This window comes from Pleurodeles waltl, chromosome 9 (assembly GCF_031143425.1).
Source record: "Pleurodeles waltl isolate 20211129_DDA chromosome 9, aPleWal1.hap1.20221129, whole genome shotgun sequence".
NCBI lineage: Eukaryota > Metazoa > Chordata > Amphibia > Caudata > Salamandridae > Pleurodeles > Pleurodeles waltl.
In genome coordinates this window covers 1,135,787,013-1,135,799,595 of record NC_090448.1, presented here as the reverse complement: position 1 = coordinate 1,135,799,595, position 12,583 = coordinate 1,135,787,013, and the positions used below count along the sequence as shown (strand labels likewise).

General features: G+C 44.9%; 1 protein-coding gene across 1 annotated transcript in view; it reads left to right on the top strand.

Annotated features, from left to right (window-relative positions):
• The window catches only part of FUT8 (fucosyltransferase 8), a 584,495-nt gene that overhangs the window by 174,844 nt on the left and 397,068 nt on the right, over positions 1-12,583 (top strand). Inside the window, exon 3 of the mRNA XM_069208896.1 lies at positions 10,866-10,894. The gene's annotated coding sequence lies outside the window, so the exon portion shown is untranslated. The remainder of the gene's footprint in view (positions 1-10,865; positions 10,895-12,583) is intronic.

Sequence of the window (12,583 nt, the reverse complement as noted above, 5' to 3'; positions counted from 1 at the left end):
CTTTTAGTGAAGCTGGTTTTTTGATTGTGTGTTTGAAAATACCACTTTTAGAAAGTATGCATTTTCTTGCTTAAACCATTCCGTGACTGGCTGTTTGTGGATTCCCTGTCTGGGGCAGTTTGACAGTTGGGCTGTTTGCACCTCTCTCTAGACGTTGACACAAAGGGGGCTGGAGTGTAGTGTGCATATCCTTATGAGCCATCTGCGCTGGAAGGGAGGGGAGGAGTGGTCACTTACACCTGAATGGGCTGAGTTTGCCCTCACACAATGCAGTCTCCAACCCCCTGGTGTGTGGCTGGAGCCTGGCCTGGACAAGAAAGGATCTTACAAACACTTGAGACTTTACTTTGAAGTTTGCCCACTTCAAAGGCAGAAAGGGGTATAAGTATTGGACCCAAAATCCCAGACTTTTAGGTTACTTTAAGGATTCAAGAGGAAACTCTGCCTGGAGAAGAACTGAAGAGCTGAGGAGAAGTGCTGCCCTGGCCTTTGACTGTGCTGTGTTGGGCTATCCTTCAGTTGCTGCTTCTGCCTGTGCAAGGGGACAGAGACTGGACTTTGTTGCATTCGTGCTTGAGAAGTAACTCCAAGGGCTTGGAGTAGAGCTTGCCATCTGTTTTGAAGCCTCAGGGACAGCAAAGGCGTTGCCAACCAGACCTGAGTCTACTTGCTGTGGACTCTAGCTTGTCAGAGGGTGCCATTCCAGTTCCTGGACCCCTGGAAATTAATTCCTGAAGAAAAACCAGTCTACCGAAGCTGGATGACGCAATGCGACTTCACAAAGGATGCCGCTACCCTAGAACTGCGATGCTGCCTGCCCCGAGGCCGTGGACCTCGCTGAGTGTGACGAATCCGACAACCCTGTAAGCTGACGCCGCTACCCCGGAACTGTGATGCCGCCTGCCCAGAGGCTGTGGACCTTGTAGAAGTCCGACCCTGTGGGCCCCGCGTCACTGCAGCCACTGATCCTGCCCGACTTCGCTGACACCGGAGTGTCGTAAGTCCAACATCACTGGTGACATGACACCATCACAGCTCCTGCGGCCCTGTGATGTCATTGTGACCCCGTGAGGTTGCACCGCAGCATTGTGACTCCGCTGGACCTCGAATATGCCAGAACCAAGGGACTGACTTTGCATCTGACGCCGCTTCACCTCCACCGCCCTGTAGTGAGGTCCCGATGCCGCTGTCCTTCTGCCCCATGGCACCGGAGCTAACGCTGCATTGGACCCAGCGACGCCACTCTCCCTGACTCCGTGTACCAGCCTGTTTCCTACTTGTTTACTAAGGTCATGTACCTGGGGGCCGAACGACTGTAAATGGCACAATTAGCGTCACATTGTGCGGAAATGACTCCGTCACTTTGCCACATAATACCAACTTGCAGTATTTGTGCCTCAAGGCACTGTTTTCATACTTTAAAGCGCTAAATTAGTATTTTTAACTGTATGTTGTGGATTTTTATCGTATTTGTTTTTGTTTATTTAGATAAAATATTTACCATTTTTCTAAGCCAGTGTTGTCATTTTGTAGTGGTTCACTGTATCACTGTGTGTGTTTGCACACATTCTTAACACATTACCTCTGAAGTTAAGCCTGCCTGCCTAGTGCCAGGCTACCAAGGGAATGAGCGGGGGTTAACTGAGTGTGATTCTCTTTTGCCCTGACCAGAGTGAGGGTCCTTGCTTGGACAGAGGGTAACATGACTGCCAACCGAAGACTCTATTTCTAACAGTCACCATGGTGTGCCTGCCCATACAAGAGTACCAGTGCCCCACTTCTTTCTGAAATGCACTCAAAACCTCTTATTTAGATCCATGGCATCATGGCAGTCAAAGAAGGAAGTATATATTGATGCGGCTGTAAGTTAATGTATAGAGAACTGCATCTTTGTGTAGTTTGAAAAGTGTGAGTGACGTCTGTGTAGTTACCCATCCCAGCAGTCATGTTATTTTCCATTGCAAATTCCCATGAAAGCACTTATCACTTTAAGGGTACTTCCTGCTCATGCAAAAGTTTCTGGATCCAGTCTGACTCCTGGGAAATTCAAAGGTAAGAAATCTGCAGCTAGAAGTCTCTATCAGATAGGAAAGGGCACTGTGTTTGCGGTGGGACTGGCAGGTGCTTCTTGGGTAGAGGGCTGGGCTTTCATTTGAATGAAGCTGCTTTGTAAAAGTGCTGTCAATTGGACAAGAGTGTCTGGCCCTCCTTAGCTGAACTCATCCACTTCTGAAGCTTCGAGGGTAGAAGAAACGAAATGTTCCTGTCTGCACTGACATTATCCACAAAGCTCCCACCTCCGGCACGCACATCATCTGCAAAAACCAACTGCAAAAAGAGAGTGAATATGTTATTTCATGAGCGGAATATACAAAGTAATAGATGCGGTACTTCAGGAGTGAAGGAACAAACTGCTGTGTTAGAGAAGCACTTAAGGCTGCAGATTGATACTACACAAGCATTGAAAAGCCCATTATCCTGCTTTTAGTGAGGATCCTCCGGGTGCTTGAAAGTTCTGGAATGTCTTGTGCTTCACTAGAGTTCGAGCACAGTGCCTGCATTAACTCTACAACGTCCATTGATGGCAAACCCATGGGCACTGTGTGCGCATCTTCTTCTCATGTCCTCTGTACTTGAGCACCACAAATCCTTTTATGCACCATCCCAAACTGGGCTAAAACCTTGTAGGTCCATTTTGAGCTATCTGCTTTGAGCAAAACATTTCTTTCATTATTTAACACAAATCTTAATTTTAATTATGCATACCCGAATCACATTGCCTCTTAATAAGAATACATTTTAGTTGGTCCTTCGTCCTACCACCTCTTTGCTCCCACCATGTTCACTGTTACACGTATTCGGTATAAAACCCTGTTTGCGTTTATTTATTTACAAGCTGCATAAAACCCTGTGTGTCGCCTTCTGTAAGCTTCAAAGACATGGAAAGTTCTGAAGAGTTGCCAGAGATCTAATTTGTAGAAAGGTGGATCATACCGTTGATAGCCCCTGACTGATAAACCTCAGTTTCCCCTCGTTAGGTTGCAAGTTCTCATTTGAATGCCAGCTTGAGCAGAACACTTTTCAGGAGTTTCCTGACGTGTAGGCACTTTGAGTTCAGCTCTTTGAGTTGGGTTCATGACACTCTACAGTGTTGGGGCCTGGCCTCCAAGTGACATCTCTTTGATTGATCCAGTGTGTTTTGGTTGCTCATCGGTGCATGCATAGGTTGTAGATGAGCACATGTTCTGCACATGCTCCGGGCTGTTATTCAAATGGGTCTCTTGGAATTTGTTTCTTGAACCCTCGGGAACTCAGTGATGGGCCATATGGACTGGTTTCTGTAAGGGTTTACGCATGTTGGGGTACATTTTGACCACATGCATCTAAAAAATTCTGTTTCAGTGGAAGGGAGGGAAAATTAACAATAAACTCACACCATGTCTTTAGTAAATGCATCTTGCTCGAAAGTGTGCTGATAGATGGAGCAAACTACATCAGTAAGCAGAATTAAGATTTTGCTTAGCTAAGTCACTTTACTATATTTGCACTCCGTAAACATAAATGTAAAAACCTTGAGGGTAGGTGTTCCCGTTCTTTCTTGTTGACATGTTTTTTGTGTAATAATATCCCCATGGGTTCTAGAGCATTCAGCGTGACGTGGATAGGGGTGAAGCTTAACCTGCCTTGTCAACTGAAGGAGGCACAGAGAACAAAGTTTATTTTTTCCAGTTTGTTGATAAAGACGTGCTCTGGAGAATGTCAGCCTCCACTCAGTGTTCCATATTGGGCTCCAAGCAGAGCGGTGTAAGACCTATGACCACCATAAGAGTCCTAGTTTCTTACGAGACTAACTAGTAGCTTATATGATCAACTCATTATTAGTTTTTAAGAAGAAACTTAGGTAGAGTTAGAGAAGGGATTGGGAAGTAAGACTGGATACCGGATTAATTGGTTGATAGATTTCTTTAACTCATTCATTTATAGTGCTCAGTAATGCCAGAATCCTAGCTTCAAGGTGTAAAGTAAGAGAATAACAGTAGCAGGCAAGACGGGTGAAGGTGAATAGCAGATAAACGCTTAACAAATGCTGTCTTATTCAAAATCAGTAACATGCAGAAGCAGAACAAAACAGAGGGAGACCTAACAACCCTCCACCCCCAGTCCCCAATCTTTTGTAAAGTAAATGGTTTTGGGTCCCTTTTTAGAAATGGCTAAGCCATGAACCATCCTGAGGTGTTTTGGGAGTTGGTCTACATTTGGTTTCTGCCACATTCTGCATTTTACCTCCAAACTTGATTCAATTACATTTGGGAAATGACAGATGGAAGGCAGTGAGAAGAGGTCTGTAAGAAACGTAGACACTTTGCCTAGGTAAGGGTAAGAATGTTAGGGTACAGGGTGCAAATATACAAATAAGTCCTGAGAGAGTGGATGAGAGACTTGACCAGTGCCTAGAGGCCCTGCTGACGGCAAGAGAAGTTAAGCAGTGAGTCAGTCTATGACATGTAAGTAGGCAGACTGCAAATAAAAGCAACAAACATAAGTAAAATGTGTTTATGTTGATAGGTGTATTTATATTTTAAAGGGCCCAACCAGTGTAAAGAAAAAAAAGTTCTCTTTACCCATCTCTGGAACTCTTAACGATAAGAAACAAGACACATTCTTGATGCTATCAGATTATTTGTTGTGACACCATTTACTGGATGTTGCCTTTACTTTTCCACTCATTTGAAATGGAAGGCTCCTAAAACATTGAATTGGCACCTGCAATTTTTGACTTGAAAACTTTGGTGGTATGAAGTGAGTCTGGAGTGTTAGTGGTTAGCAGAAAGGTCTGTGCCATTAGACTTCAATCATGTGTATGAGCGATTGTTGCTAAAAGAAAATAGGAAAGGTTTCGAGTAGTCAATCTGTCGCCCTATCTTCAATCTTGATTTTCTACTAAACTCGTGAAATGGGTGGTGAAGTGAACATCACTAACGTTTTGAATGTTGCATTCTCCTGGATGTGTGCCAGTCTAACTCTTGCCTGCTATGATGCTAGTGGTAATGTTGAGGCGCTGATACTATTACATCCATTGGCAGCATTCACCACCATTATCCATCAGACCTTCTCAGGATATTGAGCAATCACTTCTAGTCTAGAATCATCACTTCTCTTTGTCTAGTCCAAGCGGTTCTATGTCATGCTGGGCCTCACTGGCATGCAGCATATCACAGACCTCTTCAGTGTCTCTATTATTTAACATTCATGTCCAAACTCTTGATGAACTTGTCTTATCGTGTCCACATATTAAATAAAATACACAGACAATGACCACTCTTTTGAGATAAGGTGATAGAAAATGGATAGCTGGTTGCCATCCACACACTACGGTGGGGAGGAATGACTTGGAAGGCCCTTTTCATTCCCACCTATTTATTTTGAGGGTGGAAACCTGACCTTCTTCACAGGGCACCTCATTACCCACCATGTCATAGCCTGCAAGGTGTTACAGGCTGTCTGATTTCCCACCATGCAACCAGTCTGATTGGGCAAAATACTCCGTGTGTACTGCCCAATTTCATTGGTCATATGTCAGCAAATCACTGGCCGAAATTCCTTGGCGCTGTCAATGAGCAGACTGGTGCAAGGTGGTGTTTAGTAAACAGTCCTAGATCACCTGGCAAAAGGAGAACACAGAGGGTTCTGGGGCAGGTGCAATGGAATCCTTGTAGATTGTGCATTTCTGCTTTCTAGCTTTATTTTTCACCCACCCGTGAATAACTTATTGTCATCTCTTGACTGAAGGCTGATCCAGTGATTGGATGGAGAGAAACGTGTTCAGCATTGTGATACTGGAAGAGATTTTTGTTGTTACACATTCTGCCTTCTACACTTCCAGGTTTTGGGACCTGATACCAGAGACTGGCCAAAGACTGTACTAACAGAAGTGAAAAAATGTGCCTTTGTTTTCCTTTGCACCATTACCTTGGATTAAAGACCAAGACCAATCTTTAAAGTATTGAGGAAGATTTTGTAACTTTTGACCACAAACAGTTGTAGCTGGACTTACCTCCTACAATATATTAGCTATAGAGTGTCATTTTGAAAAATGTCCCTGGGATGGAACCTTACCTTGGGATAGTGAGATCCTTTCACCAACGTTGTCTTACTAGTAAGATTTAGACTAAACCTTTTGCCAAATCTTTTAGCTGGCCCATTGATAGTCCACTAAAATGTTATTTTGACTCCTTGTTCTTGCGAGAACTTTTTAAACCAGGATACTTTGCATTTCCTTTTTTTTTTATGATCATTATATTGCCCTGAGACGACACTATATGTTACCCTTGTTGTGAGGGGAATGTTTTACAGACTAAGCCTGCTTTAATTTATTTACAAATGTTGCATACACTTTGATTTGTTTTAGTGTTGCTCATTTTTTGGCAGCTGCCTTACGTCTGAGGAATAGCAGAGAGCCTACTTAGAGGGTTGATTTTGAATAAAATTTGTGTTTTTAGGTTGTTACCTTTTATTATATAAACTGTATTTAAGTTTTTTTTTTTTTGCTATACCTTTCTGTAGGTTTTTAAATGGGGCGTGTTATATTTTAAATTGTGCATGGAATGGATTATTTGTATGATAGGTATATTTTAACTATTACATTTTGACTTGTGTATATCTTTAATGGATTTGTTTTGAATCTGAATAAAGAATATATATTCATATTGAATAGATATAGAGTAAGCTGATAGTCAGCTCCTTGCTCATCATTGGACAGCTTGTTTAGTTTACTTTTCCTTCTCCTTCTCATTGTTTGGTGGCTTTCCTTCCTATTGGATGGCTTGTCTGTCTCGTTTTCCTTCTCCTTGTTTGGTGGCTTTCCTCCCTATTCTTAGGTTTGTTCTGCCTATGAGACATTTCTTCTTTTAAGTTTGATTGAATACTCTGTATCCTTTCACTGCTGCCTTGATGGATCTACTCTTTATTCATGTTTCCTGTCCCCTCACATTCCGTTCTTCTTTTTTTTCTATTAATTTTTTTATGAATTCTTTTTTTCGAGAGCCCAGCACTTACACATACTGCTGAGCAACTGTGCTCTGGCCATTTGCTCCTGCACATCACCACCCTATGTTCCCTTTTCTCCCCACTTTACTTTTATCATATTTTAAAATTATGTGTGTGAGGGTCCGATACATTCATGAAGTGCAGGAGCAAATGGCCAGAAGCGAGCTTCAAGCAGCAGTGTAACTCCTGGGCTCTTGGGGGGAAAAAGAACAAGCATTGGCAATGCCAACAGGTCTGGCTTTAAAATAATGTAATATAGTAATGCGGAGCATTACAAGTAGATTGTATGGGAATGGGTATGAATTTGTATGGAAGCAAAGAACTGTAGAATGTTATTAGTGTAGTTTAAATGCTCAGGTGACGTTGCACTGTCAAGGCAGACCTAAAAAGCCATGCAGGTTTATGACTTGCCCTCCTTCCATCCGTGCTGCTTCCAGAGAAAAATATCATAAATTATCTAGTTACATAAGGCACTTTAATATCTTTACAATGTTGCCCTTAAAAGGTTCAAGCTCAGGTAGTTGGAATAATTAACCAAATGATGACAGCTGTATGGAGGCCAGACACTTCTTTTGTGGAAGCGCACAACCCACGTCCGCCCAATAAAAACATGCACCCCTGGCTCCCAGCGCTTGGGCGGAGCCAAAGACCCTTTCTAGTGTGGCCCACATAGTTGTCTGGTGGCTGCTGCTCTGTCAAGCCAGACTATTAAAACAACCTTCTGCCTGCTCCACTTGTTAGTGGCTGGTCGGGGTTCGTTAAGGTGCTGTTCTTGGCACCTGGATCTTCCACCAGAAGGATCCTCGGCGTCTTGGACGGCAGATTTAACCATTGATGGAGACTCTCCCATAGTCCGTAAGGACCATCTGCCTCAAGTTATAAAATATTGAAAAGTTAGAATGTAAGGAAGAAGCCTACAAGTGTCTTAAGTTGAAGTTTTCTTCTGTAATTCTGGTTAGGAGTGCTGCAAGCCTGTACGGTTCCCCAATTTTAAAGTTAAAGATCTTCTAAATTACTCCAGCAAAAATTGTAGGGGAAGACCATATGTAACAGAATTCTCGTGTAAACAGATTTTTGGAAGAACATTTGACCTGCAAAAACTTGGATAGCTGAATATTTGTCCTGTGTTTCGACTTTCACAAAGTCGACAAACCTCAACAACAGTGTCGTTTGTCAACTTCACGGATCTTTCTTTTTTTTTTTTTAATTGAAGCCCTCCCCTTTTGTAGGGAAAACTCAACACACTTGCCCCCTTAATCTGTAATACACAGTTGTATAGGCATATGCTAAAACAGACTCTTAGCAACGTGGAAATACCAATGAAGCTTATAAGTAATTTTCTTAATTTAACTTGACCAAACAGTGTTAAAGTTAAAATGTTGCTTTTTTCTTGTGTCAACGAAAAAACAAAACTTTCCCTATTTGGTGGTGAGTAGTAGAAATCTGTGAGAATGGTGTTCTGTCTAAGTTTATGGTTTACATATTTTGGGTGGCACTGTTACCTTCTCTTTAAGATATGCATTTCAATTCTCCTGTTTCCAGGCTTGTCGAGAAACGCCAGTAGCAGTTTGCATTAATTACCGATTGCATCATTATTGAGACTAGACTACATAAATAATGCAAGACCTGCACAGAGTGAAACAGATTTTCCAAAGCTATTTGCTCACGTACGTCTGCTTCACATGCACAAATAGCCTGTTTGGTTTCACACTTGTGAATGGATTTACTCACCCAAAGATTTTCATATGGATAAATCTCCTGCAGTGGTGAGGAGTGGGTAATATAGGCAGGAAAGCCCAGTTATTTTGTGAACACACAACCTCATCTGATTCCTTTTACATATTTAGTCCTGTCAAGGCCAGGGTAAATGTATTTCTTAAGTAAAGACGCAGCAACCGGTGCTTAATTTGTAAAAAAATTTGTGCTGGTGCCCCAGGCTCTGCTCAGAAGCCCACAGCCTGTCAAGGGTAGGGTACATTTATTTTTTTAGAAAAGACGCAGCAGCACATTTGTGAAAGATGGTGCATTGCTTGCATCTACTGCTCAGTCTTTCGCTGTGGAGGCAACGCACGTCTACACTGGGCAGGCATCCCCATGTTGGGAACAGCGAGTGACTGCACCCACCTGCAGGGGGGTGTCTTGTGGGTCCCTATGTCCCACCTTTTCTCCTCCAGACAGCTGCCATCATGGGGCCTCTTTATGGTGCACAATAAGTGTGTCTCCTGAAGAGTTCTTCGCCTCTGTGCCCACATCAGTAATGCGGTGTGGGAGGAGCGGCAAAGTTTCGCCCTCCTTTGCATGGCGCCACGCCCACATGCAAATGAAGAAACTCCTTCTTGTGATAGTGTTGACACAATATGTGCACTAGTGCTATCAGTATTACAGACGGGGCTGTGTATATGTCTGTGCCCCATTCTCCATTACTGAAGTGCCCCAAGGGCTCAGAAAATGGGTGCACAGAAAATGGGTGCACACTCCAGTTGCACCCCGGGGGCAATGTGTGTAATACAGACACAGGTGTACTTTTGGGACTACACTACAGACAGTACCCTGGGAACGCAAAGTACGTATGCGCCTGTTTTCCGCACCCCTGGAGCAGCACTATTGCATTATAGAAGGGGGCTCAGATACTTGTGCGGGCCCTTTTGTACCGATGCACAAATACTTTCGGCGCCATTTTGAGAGGTGTTCCCTCATTTGCATGGGGGCGTGGTCCCATGCAGATAAGGGAAACATTTTGCCTCGGCTGCATCAAACATTATGGACGCCGGCAATGACTGTGTGCTAGAAAGAGATGGTGTATAGTGAGGGTGCCCCCTGAGGACAGCCTTTGAGAGCAGTGGTTCCCAACCTTTTGACTTCTGTGGACCCCCATTTTATCAATACTGGAGCCCGGGGATCCCCACTGAATCATTATTGGAACACGGAGACCCCCACTGAGTCATTACTGATAGCTAGGACCTAATATTATTTTAAAATTTTAAGCAGTCGCGGACCCCCTGAGGCGGCTTCGCGGACCCTCAGAGGTCCCCGGCCCACAGGTTGGGAACTGCTGCTCTAGAGGGTGGAAAAAATGTCCCATGAACCACCTAGACCTTTCCAACCATTTGACTTCTGTGGACCCCCACTTTATCATTACTCTATCCCAGGGACCCCCACTGAATCATTATTGGAATCCAAGGACCTCCCCCAACAGAGTCAGTACTGAAAGCTGGGGACGTAATCTGTTAATATTATTTAATTTTGTGCGCAGTTGCGGATCCCCTGGGGAGGCTTCGTGGACCCCTAGGGGTCCCCGGACCACAGGTTGAGAACCTCTGCCCTAGACATTCCCTACAAGCAAATGCACTGACTTAGTGCACCGGCCCGCAGGGTTGATCTCTGTTGCCACTTTGAAGTGCAGGCCAGTCAGATGCTCCATATTTCACCAATGCGCTCCATGCACCCAGGGCAGCCATTAGTTGGCCATGGAGGCGGTGTCTCATCACTATTAGTGCACACTGTACTGGTTTGCGACGGGTGCATCAATTTGAAGATGCTTCATAGCACACACAGGGACAGTTCTGTAATCTGCCCCCTGGAAACGTTTGTGAACTCTATATTGATAGTTGTAAATCCGCTTCCTGTGATGTTGTAGGCCTGCGGGGCAGATGTAAGTCTTGAGGTAGCGTATGCCCTTCTGTGATGTGCCAGTGATCAGGAAAGAATGTACGTATGTTTGGAATCTGCGCGTGTACATGTTTTGACAGAGCATGGATTGTTCTTTCCTTTCTCCAGGAAAAATGTGTAACCTAATGCGTTTTCTTCTTTATCCACAGATCGCGAGAAGCTGAGTGCATGAAATTGGGTAAGTAATTCATGCCTGCTAACTACAGGTGAGAAATTGCTGAGATTGTGTTCTGGGAAGGAGGCCCGTTTACACATAGTGTCAGCGTTGTACTTATAATTAAACAGCTCTGAGGTCGAGATCTCAGCGCCGCTTTCTACTGAGGCCTGTCCGTAACTTGAACCTTTTGTGTGGGCGCGATAATCGGAGGAAACGAGCCTTTTCAGAGAAAAAGATTTTCTTCTCCGAAATTTAAAAATGAGATGCGGAGGAACACAAAGCTTTGATCTAATGAAGGCCAGCGTGTCCAGAGTTCAGTTCACAGCTCGAGGAGAACCCAAAACTGCATGATTGCTGGCCCGCGGGCGGGCTGCGTTTAGTTTCTGATTTGTGCAGAGCAGTCACGGCTTGAGAATGAACTAGAAGTGATCGTCTCCGCGAGGAAGCGCGCGCGCTCTGCGATGCGCCTTGTCCTTGGGCGCGCGCTCTGCGATGCGCCTTGTCCTTGGGCGCGCGCTTGGCTGTCTTTCCTCGCGGACATTGGCGAAGTGGAGGGAAAATTCAATGGGCTGACCTCACGTAGATTGTTGCGGCATGCCGAGTGCTTAATTTGTGCAGGGGGAGGGGGAGTGAACACGGACACTAGTTTCTGTGGACTGAGACTTGTCATCAAAACGATGGTAAAACGATAAAGGGAGACCACGAGCATGAAAATAATTTTCAAAAGTGAGATAGAGACCGGAAGTGTGGGGATGATGGAAGAAAGACTTGGTATGGACCAGGCAGCCTTGGCCATCGGGAGCGCAGGCGGAAACCTCTAAAAAAACACTTTTGGCCACTGTACTAATTTATTTTTTAAACAAAATAAGCACTGAGTATGACTTAGTTTTAGATAACGAAAGCGCATTTTCCACAGTTTGATTAATGAAGAAGAAAGGTTCTATTGGTTCAGCTGATAAGTTGACAAAGTATTTCGCTCTCTGTCAACACTTTATTTCAATGACCATCTCACCTACAGTTTCCAAACTCGAATCATGGTTTGGTCAGTGCCTGTGGCATTAGTTGGCTGAGTAGAGTATGAGCAGGAGTCCTGACACTGTTGACGGTTGTGTAAATCTGCAGGATCCTAATAGACTATTCCAATTAAAAGTCAATCAATCAATCAATCACAGTATTTGTAGAGCGTGCTACGTACCCGTTAGGGTTTCAAGGTGCTGGGGGGGGGGGGGGGGGGGCTGGGCTGCTGCTACTGGTCGAAGAGCCAGGTCTTGAGGAGTCTCCTGAAGGTGAGAAGGTCCTGGGTCTGTTGCAGGGCGGTCGGGAGGGCGTTCCAGGTCTTGGCGGCGAGATAGGAGAAGGATTTGCCGCCGGAGGTCTTGCGTTGGAAGCGGGGGACGAATGCGAGGGTGAGGTTGGTGGGGCGGAGTTGGCGGGAGGGGACGTAGAAGTTGAGTCTGTTGTTCAGGTAGACCGGTCCGGCGTTGTGGAGTGCTTTGTGTGCGTGGGTGAGGAACTTGAAGGTGATCCTCTTGTCCACGGGGAGCCAGTGGAGGTTCTTCAGGTGGTGGGAGATGTGGCATCGGCGGGGTACGTCGAGGACCAGTCGGGCGGAGGTGTTTTGGATGCGCTGGAGGCGTCGGATGTCTTTAGCTGGGATGCCTATGTAGAGTGCGTTGCTGTAGTCCAGTCTACTGCTGACGAGGGCCTGGG